Source organism: Henckelia pumila, chromosome 4 (assembly GCF_033568475.1).
Source record: "Henckelia pumila isolate YLH828 chromosome 4, ASM3356847v2, whole genome shotgun sequence".
Classification (NCBI taxonomy): Eukaryota; Viridiplantae; Streptophyta; class Magnoliopsida; order Lamiales; family Gesneriaceae; genus Henckelia; species Henckelia pumila.
In genome coordinates this window covers 112,272,688-112,295,658 of record NC_133123.1, presented here as the reverse complement: position 1 = coordinate 112,295,658, position 22,971 = coordinate 112,272,688, and the positions used below count along the sequence as shown (strand labels likewise).

Genomic DNA, 22,971 nt, shown 5'->3' with positions numbered 1-22,971 from the left:
GCTGTTATTTTCTAAATGAAATTCTGAGATTAATTCCAGCCTGTGAGATGGACTTTGATACGTAACTGATGCCAGGTATCTTATTGATTTTCCAGTACCTTATAGAATGGCACCAACAGAACTGCACAAATTGAAAGAGACACAGATCAGTGAGATTTTATGCTACTTATCAGAAATTGAATAAGGCCACAATACTAAATTGTTATCTTTTTGACTTGATTAGATGATTGATTTGCACAGTTATAGAATTTATCAATTCTAGCAGATGAGATATGAATGCAGATGTGATAGAATTCTTGGTTCTAAAGTCTATATTGTCAATGAATTAGACTGAGCAAGGTCAATTGAATGATTTATGAACAAATTCGTAGTTTAGAATCGAAAGAAGATCAAATTTCGTTGAATTTTATTCTGAAACTATCAATATTGGCAGGAGATTGCGATATAATTTTTGATAGTTTGTATAGATGGAATAATCTGTTGTATTTGATAACTATACAAGATGATGAAATAGATGGTAGCTATATGAGAAATGTTATTCCTTGTTATAAGAGATCGCCAAAGGAGTTTGACTCTGAAATTGATATTACTCGATGTTATGGCAGAAAGGTTGAGATCTATTATGTCAGAGTACTAATTTGAGTTAAATTTCTCAGTTATGCTACTGATCGTTATGAGTTTGTGATTGCTTGAAGTAGATTTCAACAAATGCAAGATTATGCTGTCTTGGATATGCTACATATATGAGAAAATAGCTATAAAAGAAGTTAATGATATGATGAGATGACAGGAATTATTAAAATCTATTGTCGAGTTGGAGACTTTAGATTTATTTGATTGATTGTGGCATCGATTGTCAAATAGATTGAGTATTTGGTTTTATGGGATTCCATTTGACCATCTTCTTCTCGATGGATTGTCTGAGTTGACTATCCAAAATTCGAGGAGATGCTCAGAATTCTAATATCTGATTCGGTATTAGCTGGCTAATATTGCCACTTGAAGATTTTTATTCCTGTGACAGCTATTTAATAGACGTAGTGATACTGCTCTGAATTGCGAAATGACAAGAAAATCAGAAATTCCCTGAATTGAGATAGTATTTCAGAACTATCAGTTATTGGATCAGATATGATTTGAGAAATGATAGAGACAGAGAAGCTTATTCAGACGAGAATGAAGATAGGTTAAGATCGAGAAGAAAGACTTACGAAAATCAGACATCGACCGTTGATTTGTGAACAGGGAGACCGAGTATGTTTGCAGATTCATTTATTTTCTGAAGAGTTATCTGATTTGATAAGCAAAGAATACTATCTCCAAGAATTGTTGCATCTTATGACACTTCCGAAGAAGTAGGCAATCTTGCCTATCGAATTACCTTGTCTTTATTGATTTCTGATATTCGCGATGTATTTTATGCTGCGAACGTATTAGAATGAAGACTTCTTATGTACTTCAATCAGATAAGATTGAGTTTGATGCGAAATTGATCTTTATCGAACAGATGATACAGATATTTGATGAGGAAGAAAAGCAACTCAGACATAAGATTATTTCGCTAGTGACAGTTCAGTGGAGTCGTTGTAGAATTGAAGAAGTTATTTGAAAAGTTGAATCCGATATGAATCAGTGTTATTCTGAGTTATTCTACTGATATGAGTTCTTATTCAGTATTTCTCTTATTCCTTATCTTATGTGCGTATCGATTGCAAGAGATTTCGAGGACGAAATCCGATCTTAGAGGGGGAGAAATATAACGCCCGGAATTAATTGAATTAATCCGAGAATTATTTAATTTTAATTCGAGTATATTTAATTTGAGAATTTTGGAGTTTTGAATTAAATTCTAATATTCTTAAATTATTTAGGATTGAAATTGAATTAAAAACATTTGGCGAGGACCGATTTGCAAATAAGCAAGAATTGAGGGGCCAAAGTGCAATTTTTAGATTTTACTTGGACACTTGGCTTGAATATGTAGTGAACGTGTATACACATGTTTTATCATCAATTATGATCAGAATTATCATCTTCTTCAATATCCAAAACCGAGACCTTCAATTCTTTGTCCAAATTTGATCTTCTAAATTCGATAACTTTTGATACGGTTGTCCGATTTCAATTCCGAAGATAGTTCTGGAATCCTTGCAAGAAGGGCTATCTATTGATGTAAGTATTGATGGGATTTAGCATGTTTCGAAATTATGTTTTTGGGCAGAAATCAGAATTGGTCATGGTGTTGTGTTCTTGAGCTTATATTGTTTGTTATATCAAAACCGGTTTGAAGATTTGATACCGTTTGTATTTGCTATGAATTTTCAGCTTATACTCGAGATTTTGATGCTTCTAATATGCTGGTTATTCAGAGTTTATATGCTGATATGTATGTGATTTGAGTGAAGAGAATTGAAGTATTGCTATATCGAAGTCGGTTCGAAAAAAGGAATGTTGTTTGCAATTACTACAGAATTTCAGCAGCTATTTTGAAACTTATGCCTATTGATCTAGCTGGTTTTTGATGTTATGTTGCTGGTATAACATGTATTTGAATTAGAAATGGATGATAGATTTGTTGAATTTCAGTTATGGTTGCTGAATTATAATCATTACGCCGTCAAGTTCAGAATTTTCTTGTCGGGGACTATCTTTGATTAAGCTGTTATGGAATTGATATTATTTTTCAGCTTATGTTTCGAAATTCACACCTTTTATTATGCTGATATATGAGGTTAGGAAATGAATTGGAAGTTAATATGATTATTAGAAGCGATATGTGTTATGGTATCGAAGTTGCACCGAAGAACAATTATCGGTTTATGTCGGGATTTTTCAGAAGTTGTATTTGATTCTAAGCTTATGATCTTGATTGTGTATGATGATATTGAACTGATATGAGATGTATTGAAGTTGATTTGAATGATAGAATTGATAGATTTTAGTTTCGGTTATCGAATTTATACCGTTACGCCATCGGTTCAAGATTTTGATAAAGTTTGAATAGATGAGTTGGAGCTGTACTATATATAAGTTCTTGCTGATATAAATGGTTTGTACATACTTCATTTCAGAATTTTATGGAGGTATTTCGAGCTCGGGAAGTCAGCTTCAAATCAAGAAAGAATTGGACAAGGTTTGCTTGAAGATTAGTTTGCAAGACTTGGTTGTTGAGCAGATTTTTATTGAGGGTTGTGTGTGCAGATTTTGAAGAGTTGAAGATCTTGAAACCAAGATTGAAAGGTATAAGACAACCTCTAAAGAAAGGGCTTGCACACTCAATATGAATCTATTGAGTAATCCTTTCTAAAACCACATACTTTGTGCTTCTATGTTAATAGATGCTTATATGATTACTTGTTGAGATTAATGATTGATAATTTATTTGATATTGATGAGTTTAAATTATTTTGAGTTGTTGAGTTGTGGTAGATTGATTATAGAGTTGTTAGTAAACCTCTTGAGCCACAATTCTTTCGAAACCTTGAAAACAGAATCGAAAAGAAAATATTGGACATGGTGAACTTGTATATGAGAGGCTTGAGATCTGACTTGATTTCTTTTTGCCACGATTCTCATTATAGTGTTCACAGTCCAGGGAATACAAAATTGTTACCACCTCGAGCGGGAGTGTAGGTGGGAGGCTTGAGTTTTGGCCTTATGATATTCCCGGGATCCCAACGAAATTTTTTTTGAAAATATCGATTCTGTAAGATTTGAATCCTTGAACCCTCGACTTGTGTGAGACCTCGGTTCTAAACAACTAATCTCGGCTTAAACAACAATTAAGCATACAAGATCCAAGACCAACATGAAATGCTAACGTTGATCAACTACGAACCAGTCTATAACATGCAACATAAGAATCGCATAATCGATACAACATAAACAACGAAGTCCGAGATCTAAACATGTTCCAAAACAACTAGGTAGATATGCTGACACGACTTCTAAACCGAGTCTCACTACTAGCTCTCCCTCTTGTTGCTAACCAGGCCTTCGCTGACTTGGTCCTGCCCCACCTGTTACCAAGTACACATACAAAACAAAGCAACAGCCGGATAAACCGGTGAGAATGATAATCCCAGTAAAAACAACATATCAAGTAATACAACAATAAACATGCTTTCAAGACAACAACGAAATCAATAACGATGTAATGAAATGCATGTCTTTAAACCGGGATATCAAATTTGATAACGAGGGATTGCTGCTGTGCTTTTGGGATCCCGAGGGTGAGATTACATAACGACTCACCGACTCACCCAATCAAGGTGGTGCCACGTATCCCACTCCTCTAGACTTTGAGCAACTATAATGAGTATGCTAGCACTAGGCGAAACGACTACGACCTAGGCCACTCAATCATAGTTCCCAAACGTCTAAACAAAAAGGGCGGTTCTGCCCGCTGAAAACAAGATTGGCTCAAGATGAATGGATAACAGAAACATAAAACATAGCCATATAACAAAAGCTCAATCAAAACAACAAAACACAAGTTCCTCATGCTAAAACAAGTGTAGATGCAAGTATGTGATTTTAAGGAAAACTCGAGAACCAACTGTCCCGAGTATGCTATCCCGCTATCGAGGTCTGCTTTTACCTTTCAATGCAGTAGTTCCAACTCTGGATAAGCTACAACAAAAGGTTTAATCAACAACTAAACAATCCAACAACAAAGGCAACGGTTTAAGGTAATCTCTTTACCGTTCTTCGTCCAACTCTTGACGAACAATGCTGCTAACACGGGCTTGACAAACTCCAAACAAATCTGTTCAGATACAAATCAAAGATCAATTACCATGATGGACTTACAAGCCAAGTTCAACAACTCAAAAATGGTTCAAAATCCCCAAAACTTAAACCGACGGCATAACGGCTATAACTGAACAAACTGGAAACGCAGACAGCAGTTTAATACTGATATCAACTCATATCAAAACCAATACAACCAAAACAAGGCAAACCCAACAAATCTCAAAACCATAATTTTCGAAAAAGGCTTCCAAAAATCATAACAAATCCGAACGTCGCTCTAATTCAAAACCGACAGATAATAAACGATCAGAACTCTGTCTAGAACAACATATTCGAATCTCGAACGATTCTAACAACATCCAAAAACTAGAATGTATCCGATCGTAGAAGAACTTACAATATAACAGAGCTCTCACTCCAGTGATCGATAATCTGCCTTCAGAAATAAATTCTAACGGCCGGATCGAGCTCGAACTGAAATCTGGAAGCTTGGAAAAGGTTGGAGGCATCTTCAATGGAGCTCACGGTTAGGAGGGGGAATATGAAGACTTTTCCAATCAATTCCAAGTGTAGATAATATATAAAATCCAATAATTGCATTTTAGTCCCTGAAAAATCCAATTTTTTCAAAAAAGACCCTGATCAAAATCAAGTCGGCTCGTGAATTCTTTAATCTCCGATTAACTCAAATAAACTCATTTAAGATAAAAACGGGGCGTTACAATTCTCCCCCACTAAGAAGAGATTTCTTCCTCGAAATCAACAAGAACCACAACTCATAAGATAGAATAAAGAACTAAAGACAGTAAGAAGAACTCACGTCATCCGAATAACTCCGGAAATCGCTGCCTCATGTCAGATTCTGTCTCCCAAGTCGCTTCCTCGACGCCGTGATGGCTCCACTGCACTTTCACTAACGTGATCGACTTGGTTCTGAGTTGTTTCTCCTTCCGATCAAGGATCTGAATTGGTCGCTCAAAGTAGCTCAAAGTCTCGTCTAACTCGGCTTCGTCAGGCTGAAGAACATGAGAAGGATCTGGATGATACTTTCGCAGCATAGAGACGTAAAAAACTTCGTGAATACCAGATAAAGACGTGTTGGAAAACTGGCGAGTTCCCAGACCAATTGCGATTGATACCCGGTGCAGCGGAAGTTTAAAAATTTTTCATGGAACGTTTCCATGGTATGGGTATCAACCGTTCATCGATTGAATTACGTGTGTGTAAAATTTAAATAACAATTAAATAAATTTTACCTCAAATCTCGCAACGAGATTAATGGACACCAACAGAACAATTCTGCTCTTGTTGTCTCTCCCTGGAACCGATGAACGCCTTCAATCAGGTCCACGAACAGAGGTTTAATCCCTCTGATAGATTGCACTAGAAAATCTATCAGAAGTTTTCTGCGAAGAGAATACACGAATTTGATTCGTTATTCCTTACTGCGATTCAAAATCACAGACCGGAATTTTCTCTGACAGAGTAGGGAGGGGGCGGCCAAAAAACGTTTTGAGAGGCTAGGGTTTTCGAAAAATTGCTCTCAAAATAATGACCTGTTGTGTGTAATTTCTGTACTGAAATAACTTATTTATAATGCAGGCCACTAACACCTTAGGGCCCATTAGTCATAAGCTGGGGCCCGACAAGCAAAGCCCGCTCGTTCAGAAATTAATATAAAATTCATCGTGACTCCGATTGATGAAACGATTTCACCAATGTGCACAGAAACCATTTCTGCACGTTTTAAAGTCAAAATAAATTTTCCTGAATCCGAATTCAGTGGTTTCCAAAAATGTCCATCCCTATGTCATTTTAGGAAATCCTACTCCCTTACTCTTATTTTAAGAAGTCCAACTCCTTAGTTCATTAAATTTAACTCTTTAAATTTAACTATCTCAACGGGGATTAAAACTCCATTACACTGTGTGACCCTCAATGGTTCAGGGATACAGCTAGCCGTGGGCTCACAACTCCTTGTGACTCGGAACAACACTTTCCGACTTGCCCAACGAATCATGGTAAAGCGCCTAGCAACATCGCCCCATGATTCCCTAGGTATCACTGATAGTGCCTACAAGAACCAGTAGATTTTGGTTAGCGTACAGTACGGTCCCTTCATCCATATATCCCGATCGAATCAACAACCATTGGTATATCGAGAGTCGCTCAAGATTCGATAACTATGCAATGCATCTTGAAGATCAAATTAGTGACATCGCATGTGCTACTAAGAAACCATTTCTTAAATCACATCAAGTACTCTGGCCAGAGATTTGTCACACTAATATCTCCTCAGATCGCATAGGATATCCACACTCGCAAGTATGTGGTGAATCCTTGACAACAATGCATTGACTCCTATATGTGTCGTAACTGTACCCAATCTCGACACCTGATGACCCCCTCAGAGTCGGTAAACGAGTCAAAGCACAGTACTAGCATATAGAGTCTCCATGATGTTTCAAGTCGTAAGGACTAATGGTGTACAACCAAAACCGCGGACTTTATCCACTCGATAAGTGATAACCACTTGGAAAGTCCGGATAGGGTAGTTCGACTATTCATCCTATGAATATCCATTTGCATGCTTCGAACATCTCCATGTTCCCTACCAATGAAACGTGGTACTCCGCATCGCAAATGCTAGTCTCAAACTCGAGCGATCCTTATCCTTATTATCGGACGGCTCAATCGACTAGGAACGGTTTTAGAATATACAGTGACTATAAGATGTATTTCATGATAGACATCTCCATGTTCTACCACATCTTACATACACTATAGTATATTCAAGGTCTTTATCAAAACAACAATAGTATATCACAATATAACAATATGAAGTAATATAAAGTCATTGCCATAAAAGTGTAAATAATATTAAACAAAAGATTGTTTATACAAAGAGTCAACAAAGCCCATAGCCACACAGTTGGCTCACTGGGCACCCACTCTTACAATCTCCCACTTGCCCTATAGCCAACTAGTCATACTACGTAGACCCATTGCTTCGCGATGTTTGTCAAACAATGGTCCTGGCAAAGGCTTAGTAAGTGGATCAGCGATATTGTCTGCAGAGGCCACTCGTTCGACACTGATGTCTCCTCTTTCCACAATCTCCCGGATTATGTGGTATTTCCTCAGTACGTGTTTGGATCTTTGATGAGACCTTGGTTCCTTTGCTTGAGCAACGGCACCCGTGTTGTCGCAGTACACCGGGACTGGACCAACAAATTCAGGAATGACGCCCAACTCTTGGACGAAATTCCTCATCCAAACGGCCTCTTTAGCAGCAGCTGATGCTGCAATGTATTCAGCCTCAGTGGTGGAATCCGCTGTGGTGTCCTGCTTGGAACTCTTCCAAGAGACAGCACCGCCATTGAGCATGAACACAAATCCAGAGGTTGACTTCGAGTCATCCACATCACTTTGGAAGCTAGAGTCGGTATAGCCTTCCAGTTTGAGTTCTCGTCCTCCATAAACCATGAACATATTCTTAGTCCTTCGCAAGTACTTAAGAATGTCCTTCACGGCTTTCCAATGCATCTGACCAGGATTAGACTGATATCTGCTCGTGACACTCAGAGCAAATGCTACATCCGGTCTGGTAGATATCATCCCATACATGATACTACCTATAGCTGACGCATATGGTACATGTGTCATATTCTCTATCTCTGCATCAGTCTTGGGACACATAGACTTGGATAGAGAAACTCCATGACACATGGGTAAATGTCCTCTCTTGGACCCATCCATTGAAAACCGTTTCAATATGGTATCGATGTAGGTTGATTGAGTGAGTCCTATCATTCTCTTAGATCTATCCCTATAGATCTGTATCCCAAGAATGTAGGATGCCTCACCCAAATCCTTCATCGAAAATCTACCTGATAACCATATCTTTGTTGACTGCAACATCCCTACATCATTCCCAATGAGTAGGATGTCATCAACATAAAGTACTAAGAATGTCACCGCATCCTTAACTACTTTCTTGTACACGCAAGGTTCCTCCGGGTTCTTGATGAAACCAAAGTCTTTAATTGTTTCATCAAATTTCTGGTTCCAACTTCTTGATGCTTGTTTTAGACCATAAATTGATCTCTGAAGCTTGCATACCTTATGCTCGCTTCCCATGGATGTGTACCCCTCAGGCTGCTTCATATAGATTTCTTCCTTAATGTCTCCATTAAGAAAAGCAGTCTTCACATCCATTTGCCATATCTCATAGTCATACCATGCAGCTATGGCAATTAGGATTCTTATGGACTTGAACATTGCGACTGGTGAAAAGGTTTCATCATAGTCAACTCCTTGCCTTTGAGTATAACCTTTCGCCACCAATCGCGCCTTGTAGGTCAATACCTTACCATCAGGCCCAAGCTTTCTTTTGTAGATCCATTTACACCCTATTGGAACAATTCCATCGGGAGGATCCACTAAAGTCCAGACTTGGTTAGTATGCATCGAATCCAATTCTGATTGCATAGCTTCAAGCCATAAATTCGAATCCGCATCAGAAATTGCTTCCTTGAAGCTTCTTGGATCACATCCAATGTCGGGTTCATCTTGACCCTCTTCAAGAAGAAGACCATATCGAACTGGAGGTCTAGAAGTCCTCTCGGATCTTCTAGGTGCAGGCGTGTCCAGCAATGGTTCCTGAGGTGTGGGATCGTTATTTTGTATTTCGGGTTCTTCTCGAACTTCTTCGAGTTCCATCATCTCGCCTTTCTTATCCAATAAGAATTCCTTCTCCAAGAAGGTGGCATTCCTAGAAACAAACACCTTTGTTTCAGCAGGATAATAGAAATAATATCCGATTGAATTCTTCGGATACCCCACAAAATAACACAAGCTGGATCGACTATCCAACTTATCTCCCACTGTCCGCTTCACGTAAGCAGGACATCCCCAAATCCTCAAGTACGAATACTTAGGAGCTTTGCCATTCCATAACTCGTATGGTGTTTTGTCCACTGCTTTAGTGTGGACGTTGTTCAACAACAATACCGCCGTTTCAAGCGCATAGCCCCAAAACGAAGGTGGAAGCTCAGTGAAGCTCATCATGGATCGAACCATGTCCAACAAAGTTCGATTACGACGCTCCGATACACCATTAAGCTGTGGTGTCATAGGAGGAGTCCACTGAGAGAGAATCCCATTCTCTTTTAGATAGTCCAAAAACTCGGTACTCAAGTATTCTCCACCTCGATCCGATCGAAGTGCTTTAATACTTTTACCTAGCTTGTTTTCTACTTCAGCCCTGAATTCTTTGAACTTTTCAAATGCTTCAGACTTATATTTCATTAAATATAAATACCCATACCTTGAATAATCATCAGTAAAGGTAATGAAGTAGGTGTGGCCATGTTGAGTCCCTACTCTAAATGGACCACAAACATCTGTATGGATCAAATCCAACAGATTTTGACTACGTTCAGGCTTCCCCTTAAAAGGAGATTTAGTCATTTTCCCTTTTAGGCAGGATTCACAAGTAGGTAGAGAGTTAATATCAGACATATCAAACATGCCCTCTCCCACTAGCTTGTTCATCCTCCTTGAGGAAATATGACCTAGTCTAGCGTGCCATAGGTTTGCCGGGTTTTGACTATCGATTTTCCTTTTGTTTGTTGTTGCCGGTTTGTCAATACAATTCACTGGAACGTCTTTTAGTTTTAAATTGTATAGATCGTTTTCAAGTTGTCCATTTCCAATTAAACATTCATTCTTGTAAATACTGCAAATCCCATTCACAAAATTACAAGAATAACCATCTCTATCAAGCATAGAAATAGAAATAATGTTTTTAATTAAATCTGGCACAAATAAAACATCTCTCAACAATAATTTAAAACCATTCTGCAAAATCAAACAAACATCTCCAATGGCCGTAGCTTCAACTCTGGAACCATTCCCGAGCCTTAGCTGGGTCTCACCCATTCTAAGCCTGCGACTTCTTGTCATCACCTGCAAATCATTGCAAATGTGAGAACCACATCCGGTATCCAATACCCAAGAAGTTGTATTAAGTGACATGTTTATTTCGATATAGAACATACCCTTTGCAGTTCCCAACTGCTCAAGATACTCCTTGCAGTTGCGCTTCCAATGACCCGGCTTCTTGCAGTAATGGCAAACATCCTTGGATTTTCCATCGTTTGAAGCCTTTGTCTTTTGCTTCTTCTCGGGTTCCACTTTCTTGGGTGGGGCAGAACGTTTCTTGCCCTTCATACTTGGCCCCTTCTTTGCAGAAGATGAGGAGCCCACCAAGAAAGCTGGCTTATCCTTCTTAAGTGTGGATTCATATGTAACGAGCATATTGACCATCTCTTCAAGGGTGGCCTCTATCTTGTTCATATTAAAATTTATCACGAATCCATCAAATGAAGAAGGAAGAGATAGAAGCAGCAAGTCCACATTGAGTTCATGCTCCAACACCAAATCAAGGGTCGCTAACTTCTGTATGAGCCAAATCACTCGTACCCCATGATCACGGACCGAAGTCCCTTCACGCATGCGGCACGTCATCAACTCCTTAACAGTAGAGAACCTTTCAGCCCTCGACTGAGCCCCAAAAAGTTCCTTGAGTTGCGTGTGAATGTCAGCAGCATTCACCGTGTCCTCAAATCGCCTCTGGAGTTCATCAGACATCGAGGCTTGCATATAGCATTTGGTCTTGATGTCATGGTCACACCATGCATCAAGTTTGGCCAATTCCTCCGGACTTATGTCAGCTGGTGCTTCCTTCGGAGGTGCTTTCTCTAACACGTAGAGCATTTTCTCCGAAGTTAAGACAATCTTCAACTTCCGGAACCATTCCGTATAGTTGGCGCCAGTCAGCTTGTTTTGTTCGAGGATCGAGAATAAAGGATTTCGCGAATTCATTGTATGAAATACTGAAAAGGAAAAACAGACATATATCAATGATTGTTTAACAATTTACTAAGACATAAAATAGGCGAATTTAATTTTATGAATCTCACTCCCACTATTTTAACGATTTCACCACCCTCTAGTGAAAACGGGAAACTTTTTCCTTAGTGAGAACATGGAGTCCAATTGACAAACTTATGGTCCCGAATAATATCAGCCAACCATAATTCTCAAAAGGTAGAGCCCAATTGCTTCCAAAGCAACCCCCATGTATTTACCTCATGTCCAATAAGGGCCCAATAATATGACGCCGTTTAAAGTGACATGTCAAGATGACCCATCAATATTAAGTTGTGATGGACGGTCGCCATGTGGATCCCCCAATAATATGAGCCGATCCCATGGGAGTTCCACCCAACTTACAACATTTGTCGATCCAATGTACAGCTTTCCGACGGACGGGCCCCCCCAATAATATGAGCCGGACCGTATCCGCGGTAGCATCACATACATTGACCGTTGATGGAAGGTAGGAACATTTAAACAATATTTAAATTTCCTTTATTTATCTTGATATAAATTTTAAATCATATTTAAAATGAGGGATTTTATTTATAAAAATATTTGTCTCATCATTTTTAATTTATTGCATGCATTGCCGGATTCACGCAATTTATGTCTAAACATGCATACAATCATAATATCATATATTATATAGGATGATCGATTCCATTTCTAATTGACCCGTGGTTGCCAATCACGGGTCTTAGTCCAATCCTAGGTAATATGCAGTATGCAAATGCAATCCTATTACATATGCTTCCAATTTACATTTCTTCAGTCTTCATTGTCTGCTGGGCCCACCATCTTCAAATCTTGATCTCCCACTAAATCTAATGTATTTACAATTAAATAACAATGACAAGTAGGGGATACATTTTTAGGGGTGGGAACGGGCTATAAACCAAGCCCACTTTTATTACATATGACATTCATATCGGGCCATAAACCAGGCCCATTAATAAAACCAACAACAATAAAGACAAAATGTAAATTCCTAACATACACCTACAAAATTGGTCATGGCAATCGATCATCCTTATCCAATAACATTTAATTCAAAATTAATTTATTGGATAACATGCTGTGGCAATTCAAATTTAAACAAGATAAAATCATATTTTATATATAAAATCACATTTCACATATAAAATCATATTTTATCTCCATATCAAATAAAATCATATTTTATCTATAAAATCCAATTTTACAAATAAAATCATATTTTATCTAATATATCATAAGATCATATCTTATCATCAATTGTACCAAAATAATTGATTTCAAAATTCAATTTACGGATAAAATATTAAAATTTTCCAAAAATTCAAATTTATCCAAAATCAATTTTAAAATTTACGGACTCGAACAATTCGATCCGAAATCTCGTGAACCAATCAAAAACAATTTTTGACCGGACCAAAAATAAAATTTTAAATATTAAAATTAATAAAAAATTAAAAATTAATTTTTCCCGCGGGCCACCCGGGACACTCCCGGTTGGCCCGCACCCGGGGCGCGGGCCGGGGCAGCCCGGCTGCCCCCTTAGGGCAGCGCCTGGCGCCGCCCCTGGGCGGCGCCGTGCGCTGCCCTGGGCGGCGCCGAGCGCCGCCCTGCGCAGCGCCCAGCGCTGCGCTGGGCGGCGCCGAGCGCCGCCCCTGGGCAGCGCCGAGCGCTGCCCAGCGCTGCGCTGGGCAGCGCACAGCGCTGCCCTGGGCGGCGACGGTCGCCGCCTTGGGCGGCGCTGTGCGCCCCCTTTGGGCGGCGCCGTGCGCCGCCCGGGGCAGCAACAATTGCTGCCCCACCGGGCAGCGATCCAATCGCTGCCCGGGTTTTGCCCCGAAAAAAATTTTTTTATTAAAAATATTTATTTTGTTTCATAAACCGAGACTCAAAAATTTTTGTACAATTGATTATTCAATCGATTGATCTGAGCAACCTGGCTCTGATACCACTGTTGGAAAACTGGCGAGTTCCCAGACCAATTGCGATTGATACCCGGTGCAGCGGAAGTTTAAAAATTTTTCATGGAACGTTTCCATGGTATGGGTATCAACCGTTCATCGATTGAATTACGTGTGTGTAAAATTTAAATAACAATTAAATAAATTTTACCTCAAATCTCGCAACGAGATTAATGGACACCAACAGAACAATTCTGCTCTTGTTGTCTCTCCCTGGAACCGATGAACGCCTTCAATCAGGTCCACGAACAGAGGTTTAATCCCTCTGATAGATTGCACTAGAAAATCTATCAGAAGTTTTCTGCGAAGAGAATACACGAATTTGATTCGTTATTCCTTACTGCGATTCAAAATCACAGACCGGAATTTTCTCTGACAGAGTAGGGAGGGGGCGGCCAAAAAACGTTTTGAGAGGCTAGGGTTTTCGAAAAATTGCTCTCAAAATAATGACCTGTTGTGTGTAATTTCTGTACTGAAATAACTTATTTATAATGCAGGCCACTAACACCTTAGGGCCCATTAGTCATAAGCTGGGGCCCGACAAGCAAAGCCCGCTCGTTCAGAAATTAATATAAAATTCATCGTGACTCCGATTGATGAAACGATTTCACCAATGTGCACAGAAACCATTTCTGCACGTTTTAAAGTCAAAATAAATTTTCCTGAATCCGAATTCAGTGGTTTCCAAAAATGTCCATCCCTATGTCATTTTAGGAAATCCTACTCCCTTACTCTTATTTTAAGAAGTCCAACTCCTTAGTTCATTAAATTTAACTCTTTAAATTTAACTATCTCAACGGGGATTAAAACTCCATTACACTGTGTGACCCTCAATGGTTCAGGGATACAGCTAGCCGTGGGCTCACAACTCCTTGTGACTCGGAACAACACTTTCCGACTTGCCCAACGAATCATGGTAAAGCGCCTAGCAACATCGCCCCATGATTCCCTAGGTATCACTGATAGTGCCTACAAGAACCAGTAGATTTTGGTTAGCGTACAGTACGGTCCCTTCATCCATATATCCCGATCGAATCAACAACCATTGGTATATCGAGAGTCGCTCAAGATTCGATAACTATGCAATGCATCTTGAAGATCAAATTAGTGACATCGCATGTGCTACTAAGAAACCATTTCTTAAATCACATCAAGTACTCTGGCCAGAGATTTGTCACACTAATATCTCCTCAGATCGCATAGGATATCCACACTCGCAAGTATGTGGTGAATCCTTGACAACAATGCATTGACTCCTATATGTGTCGTAACTGTACCCAATCTCGACACCTGATGACCCCCTCAGAGTCGGTAAACGAGTCAAAGCACAGTACTAGCATATAGAGTCTCCATGATGTTTCAAGTCGTAAGGACTAATGGTGTACAACCAAAACCGCGGACTTTATCCACTCGATAAGTGATAACCACTTGGAAAGTCCGGATAGGGTAGTTCGACTATTCATCCTATGAATATCCATTTGCATGCTTCGAACATCTCCATGTTCCCTACCAATGAAACGTGGTACTCCGCATCGCAAATGCTAGTCTCAAACTCGAGCGATCCTTATCCTTATTATCGGACGGCTCAATCGACTAGGAACGGTTTTAGAATATACAGTGACTATAAGATGTATTTCATGATAGACATCTCCATGTTCTACCACATCTTACATACACTATAGTATATTCAAGGTCTTTATCAAAACAACAATAGTATATCACAATATAACAATATGAAGTAATATAAAGTCATTGCCATAAAAGTGTAAATAATATTAAACAAAAGATTGTTTATACAAAGAGTCAACAAAGCCCATAGCCACACAGTTGGCTCACTGGGCACCCACTCTTACAAGACGGAGGAAGTGCAAGTCTGTAGGCAAGATCGCCTATCTTCTCGAGAATCTCGTACGGCCCGATGAATCTCGGAGATAACTTCCCTCTCTTACCGAATCTGACAGTGCCTCTGAAAGGTGAAATCTTCAGAAAGACTCGGTCTCCCTGATCAAAACTCAGAGGTCTACGCCTTACATTCGCATACTTCGCCTGTCTATCTTGAGCTGACTTCATTCTGGTCTGAATGATCTTAACCTGCTCTGCCATATCTCTAAGCATCTCTGGTCCCAAATCTGGTGACTCGGACAATTCATCCCAAATCAATGGAGATCGGCACTTCTTACCATACAAATCCTCAAAAGGTGCCATACCGATACTCGCTTGGAAGCTGTTGTTGTAAGAAAACTCGACAAGAGGCAAAGAATCCTGCCAACTAGTGCCAAAGTCTAGCACTACCGCTCGCAGCATATCCTCTAACGTCTGGATAGTCCGCTCTGACTGTCCATCGGTCTGAGGATGATAAGCTGTACTCAGATGCAATCAAGTACCAAGTGCCCCCTGAAGACTGTGCCAAAAGTGAGAAGTGAATCTAGGATCTCTGTCTGAAACGATCGACTTCGGCACACCATGCAATCTCACAACATTGCTAACATACAACTCAGCCATCTGATCATGACGATACGTCATCCTGTATGGAATAAAACACGCAGACTTCTTCAATCGGTCGATCACTACCCAAATGGCATCGCATCCTCGAACGGATCGTGGTAGCTTCGTGATGAAATCCATGGAAATGTGATCCCACTTCCATTCAGAAACAGATAGACTGTGCAACAGACCTCCTGGTCGCTTCCGTTCCGCTTTTACTTGCTGGCAGTTCAAACACCGAGATACAAACCTCGCAACATCGCTCTTCATTCTCTTCCACCAGAACTGGTTCTTCAGGTCGTTGTACATCTTACGACCTCCAGGATGAATGCTGAACCGACTGCAATGAGCCTCTCGGAGAATACGCTGTCTCAACTCTGGAACATTAGGCACAACAAGACGGTTATTCACAAACAAGACTTCATCTCTAACCTGGAATTCAGACTGATGCCCTGATCTGACTTTCTCTACTGAAACTTGAATACTCGGCTCAGACTTCTGTACTTCTCTGATTGCAACAAACAACTCCGGTTCGGGCAAACACTCTGATAGTCTCCCTATCTGTTTCAAACTCTAAACCAGAAGTGCAACAATCATCGATCAACTGAGAAACACCAATAGTAGAAAGAGATAAAGAACAAAGCTTTCGGCTCAATGCATCTGCAACTGCATTTGACTTTCCGGGATAATACTTGATTTCGCAGTCAAAATATTTCAACAGATCTAACCATCTTCTCTGTCTCATATTCAGCTCTGCCTGTGAAAACAAGTACTTAAGACTCTTATGATCAGAAAATATCTCGAAAGACTCACCATAAAGATAGTGACGCCAGATCTTCAAACCAAATACAATCGCAGCTAGTTCAAGGTCATGAACCGGATAACGAGTCTCGTGCGGTTTCAACTGCCTCGATGCATACGCTATCACATGCTTATGCTACATAAGAACACAACCTAAACCTCGGTTAGAAGCATCACAATACATGGTAAAACCTCCAGTACCCTTCGGAATAGAAAGAATCGGAGCACTGGTCAGTCTCCTCTTTAGATAAACAAAGCTCGCCTCACAATCTGAAGTCCAAACAAAAGGCGCATTCTTCTGAGTCAGCTGGGTAATTGGCTTGGCAGTAGACGAGAAACCCTCGATGAAATGATGGTAATAACCAGCTAAACCCATGAAGCTTCGGATCTCCGGCACTGAAGTAGGTCTAGGCCAATTCATAACCACTTCAATCTTGCTGGGATCGACAGAAATCCCATCTTCAGAAATAATATGACCGAGAAAAACAACTCGATCTAGCCAGAATTCACATTTTGGCAGCTTGGAAAACAACTGTTCCACTCGTAAGATCTGCAAGATGATCCTCAAGTGCTCTGCATGGTCAGTACGGTTCTTTGAATAGATAAGAATATCATCGATGAAGATAATGACGAACTCATCTAGATAGCGCTGAAAGATACGGTTCATCAATCCCATAAAAACCGCTGGAGCGTTAGTCAAACCGAACGGCATGACTATAAACTCAAAATGACCATACCTCGTTCTGAATGTGGTCTTAGGAACGTCTTCCTCTCGCACTCTCAACTGGTGATAACCTGACCTCAGATCAATCTTAGAGTAGACAGAAGAACCCTGCAGCTGATCAAAAAGGTCATCTATTCGTGGTAAAGGATACCTGTTCTTAACTGTAGCCTGATTCAATTGGCGGTAGTCGATACAGAGCCGCATAGAACCATCCTTCTTGCGAACAAAAAGCACAGGAGCACCCCAAGGCGATATACTAGGTCTGATGTATCCCTTGGCAATCAAATCCTCAAGCTGCTCCTTCAACTCTCTCAATTCAATAAGTGCCATACGATACGGAGCTTTTGAAATAGGTTGAGTACCTGGCACTAAGTCAATGCTGAATTCAACCTCTCGAATGGGTGGCAATCCAGGAACATCTTCCGGAAACACATCCGCAAATTCTCTAACCACCGGTAAATCCACCAAAGCAGGGCTAGATTTCAGTACATCAACTGCATACACCAAAAATCCTTCTGCACCTTTCTGTAGCAAACGAGTCATAGATAACACTGAAATCAAAGGAATTCTAGATCGAGAACCCTTATCAAAGAATTTCCACTCGTCTGCCATTTCAACTCTGAACCTGACAACTTTTAGAAAACAATCGACTGTTGCCCTATACTTGGTTAAAGCATCTATACCGACAATACAATCAAAATCTGATAGTCCAAGCACAATACATTCGAATTCTAGAAAATTTCCCTCAAAACCGAGCTCACTGTTCCTGACTAATCTGACAGAAACAATTCCTCCACCCAAAGGTGAAGTAACAGCTACTACTGTAGGCAACAATTCAGTTGTCAAAGCATGCAATAATACAAATTTCTCAGAGATAAAGGAATGGGAAGCACCTGTATCTATCAAAACATGAGCAGAATGACCAAAAATCGAACAGTTACCTGCTATAACATCATCAGGTGCCGCCTGAGCCTGATCCTCTGTCAAGGCAAAAACTCGTGCCTGCTGTCTCGGAGGCTAGTTCGCACTAGAATTACCTCCCTGTCTGTTCTGCTGCTGAGGCTGGAAAGAGTGCACTGCAGACGACTGCCTCTCTGGCTGAACTGCAGGTCTAGACGAACTCCCACTCTGAGCTCTGTTTCTGTTACGCTGAGGGCACACCTTAGAGAAGTGTCCCGGTTGCTGACAGGTGTTAAAATTACCGAAGACTCCCACACACTGATCCGGTGAGTGTCTTCCTCCACACTTGCTGCAGTACAAGGTTGATGATCCAGAACTCTGCCCTGAACCAAACTGTCGGGAACCACTGGAACTAGACGAACTGTTCCCCTGCCTTTTGAACTGTTTACCTCTTGCCTTGTACTGATATTTTCTGTTTCCCCCACTGCTACCACCTTCATACCTCTGCTGCTGGTTCTGATGCTGCGGTGGCTGATTCTGATACTGAGATTGTGGGTTCTGATACTGCCTCTGTTGCTGAGGTGCTACCTGGTTACCTTTTTGCCTCCACAAGCCTGCTTCTGCTCCCTTTGCGTGATTCATGGCATCCGCAAAGTTGTTAGGCCTGTTGGTGTTAACCAACGTGAAGACGTCGGGGTTCAAACCATTGATGAACTGATCTGCCTTAGCTTCTTCATCTCCGGCAATTAGCGGTGCAAAACACAACAGACTATCGAACTTAGCCACGTACTCTTCAATGTTCAGATTCCCTTGCCTCAGATTGGCAAACTCTGCTCCCTTATATTTGCGATACGAGATAGGGAAAAACCGCTTATAAAATTCAGATTTAAAAAGAGTCCAAGTAACCTCTGTACCTCTACTCTCAAATGCTTTCTTTGTCATGATCCACCAGCTCTTAGCACCACCATGCAGCTGATGAATTACTAACCTGATTCGGCGGTCCTCTGTGTAGTCACTGGAATCAAACAATTGATCCATATCATCCAACCAACTCTCACAGTCAACTGGATTTTCTGAACCCATCAACAACAGCGGATTGAACGACTGAAACCTCTTCAGCAAGGTTTCCATAGGAGTCGCTGAACCATCCAACTGATCAACTTCAGTGCTAGTTTGCTCAGTCGTAGGAATAACTGGCGGTGTGTTTCTGTTTATCACTCGACGAGGACCCATCTGATAATCAAAGGTTAGGACACGAGATATCTCAATCGCTACAATCAGTGCCCTTACAACCGCTTGGAATACAGGATACCAGTCGATAACAGAAACAGTTATATCTCAAGTAGATCATGCTTTATAAATTAAATCACATAACCATGTAATTAAATAATTCTCAATAATAAAGCATGCTCGCATGGAATTAAGTACACAGTTAAAATAATTCAAACACATGCGAGGAGCCAATACACGCAGACTCGATCTACCCACTCACTCTAGTTCAACCAAGAATCTTAAGTCTCTGATACCACTTAATGTGGGACCTCAGTTCTAAACAACTAATCTCGGCTTAAACAACAATTAATCATACAAGATCCAAGACCAAAGTGAGAAAGAAAAAAAAAATTTAAAAGGGGGGTGCGCTCGGGCGGGCAAAAACTGCCGCTCGAGCGCGCCCTAAACTCCAGCGCTGCTGGATTACTCAAACTGGGGTGCGCTCGGGCTGCTAAAAACTGCAGCTCGGGCGCCCCCCCTGCAGCATAAATAGAACAGAGCAGAAAAGCTTGGCATCTCAAACTAAAGGTTATTCCATACATCAAACTCAAATTCATGCATTAAAAACATAACTTCTCCAGTTATTACATGAAATGCTAACGTTGATCAACTACGAACCAGTCTATACATGCAACATAAGACTCGCATAATCGATACAACATAAACAACGAAGTTCGAGATCTAAACATGTTCCAAAACAACTAGGTAGATATGCTGACACGACTTCTAAACCGAGTCTCACTACTAGCTCTCCCTCTTGTTGCTAACCAGGCCTTCGCTGACTTGGTCCTGCCCCACCTGTTACCAAGTACACATACAAAACAAAGCAACAGCCGGATAAACCGGTGAGAATGATAATCACAGTAAAAACAACATATCAAGTAATACAACAATAAACATGCTTTCAAGACAACAATGAAATCAATAACGATGTAATGAAATGCATGTCTTTAAACCGGGATATCAAATCTGATAACGAGGGATTGCTGCTGTGCTTTTGGGATCCCGAGGGTGAGATTACGTAACGACTCACCAACTCACCCAATCGAGGTGGTGCCACGTATCCCACTCCTCTAGACTTTGAGCAACTATAATGAGTATGCTAGCACTAGGCGAAACGACTACGATCTAGGCCACTCAATCATAGTTCCCAAACGTCTAAACAAAAAGGGCGGTTCTGCCCGCTGAAAACAAGATTGGCTCAAGATGAATGCATAACAGAAACATAAAACATAGCCATATAACAAAAGCTCAATCAAAACAACAAAACACAAGTTCCTCATGCTAGAACGAGTGTAGATGCAAGTATGTGATTTTAAGGAAAACTCGAGAACCAACTGTCCCGAGTATGATATCCCGCTATCGATGTCTGCTTTTACCTTTCAATGCAGTAGTTCCAACTCTGGATAAGCTACAACAAAAGGTTTAATCAACAACTAAACAATCCAACAACAAAGGCAACGGTTCAAGGTAATCTCTTTACCGTTCTTCATCCATCTCTTGACGAACAATACTGCTAACACGGGCTTGACAAACTCCAAACGAATCTGTTCAGATACAAATCAAAGATCAATTACCATGATCGACTTACAAGCCAAGTTCAACAACTCAAAAACGGTTCGAAATCCCCAAAACTCAAACCGATGGCATAACGGCTATAAACTGAACAAATCGGAAACGCAAACAGCAGTTCAATACTGATATCAACTCATATCAAAGCCAATACAACCAAAACAAGGCAAACCCAACAAATCTCAAAACCATAATTTTCGAAAAAGGCTTCCAAAAATCATAACAAATCCGAACGTCGCTCTAATTCAAAACCGACAGATAATAAACGATCAGAACCCTGTCTAGAACAACATACTCGAATCTCGAACGATTCTAACAACATCCAAAAACTAGAATGTATCCTATCGTATAAGAACTTACAATATAACAGAGCTCTCACTGCAGTGATCGATAATCTGCCTTCAGAAATAAATTCTAACGGTTGGATCGAGCTCGGACTGAAATCTGGAAGCTTGGAAAAGGTTGGAGGCATCTTCAATGGAGCTCACGGTTAGGAGGAGGAAGATGAAGACTTTCCCAATCAATTCCAAGTGTAGATAATATATAAAATCCAATAATTGCGTTTTAGTCCCTAAAAAATCCAATTTTTGCAAAAAGGACCCTGATCAAAATCAAGTCGGCTTGTGAACTCTGTAATCTCCGATTAACTCAAATAAACTCATTTAAGATAAAAACGGGGCGTTACAACTTGTCTTTAAGTCTTTATGTTATTGAATGAATTTTCTTTGGAAGATATTCAACAGGTAAGAGTATAAGGAAATGATGATTGTTTGAAGAGTTGATATTGACTTATTGATTTGATATGAGTTTGTAAATATTGATAGCATGTCTTGCTTAAATGCAATGTTTGCAACTTGATTTATAGCATGTTGAGTTAATATGTTTTAAGTTGCCTTGAGTCTTATTTGTTGAATAATTGATATATACTTCAAGTTGAATTACTTGAGATTATGCATGTTTATGTTGTTTTATACTGGGATTAAATTTTCACCGGAGTCTCTCTGGCTATTGTCTTGTTTGTATGTGTGCATGACAATAGGTGGGACTGGAACAAGTTCGGGAAGACCGTGAAGAATCGAGATTTGAGAGATTAGAGTGATGATCCGGTATAGAAGTCTTGTTGCTGTCATGGTTATGTTAAGAACAAGAGTTGGAGTTATGAACTATTAGATTAGACCTTTTGTCTAGAGTTTCTACTCCTTTGTTATGTATCACACTTGAACTAGTGTTGCTACTTTTACTTTGAGATGTGGGAATAAACTTGTTAATAACTTTTATACCATGTTTGTTGCATCCATTACTTGGTAGAGTTGGTAGATGGATTATTGAAGTATGGTACAGCAACAATTCTGATTTTTTTGGCAGCTGACAGAACTCAGCTCGCTCGAGCGGAGCCCAAGGCTCGCTCGAGCGAGCCAAGGGAGGGGGTCTTGGACTTGAGAGGCCCTCGCTCGAGCGAGGGGTGTGGCTCGCTCGAGCGAGCCTCCTTGGCTAAAAAAAAATATATTTTTTTTGAGGCTTTGGTTGCTTGATTATTTCTTGGTGTTAATTCATGATCTTGGA

At 40.2% G+C, this 22,971-nt stretch overlaps 1 long non-coding RNA gene across 1 annotated transcript; it reads left to right on the top strand.

Annotated features, from left to right (window-relative positions):
- Positions 1-2,031: 2,031 nt before the first annotated feature.
- On the top strand, positions 2,032-22,504 carry LOC140894405 (uncharacterized). The gene is made up of 3 exons (XR_012153814.1): positions 2,032-2,172; positions 3,072-3,240; positions 22,448-22,504. It is a non-coding gene; the product is annotated as an uncharacterized lncRNA (long non-coding RNA).
- The last annotated feature ends 467 nt before the right edge of the window (positions 22,505-22,971 follow it).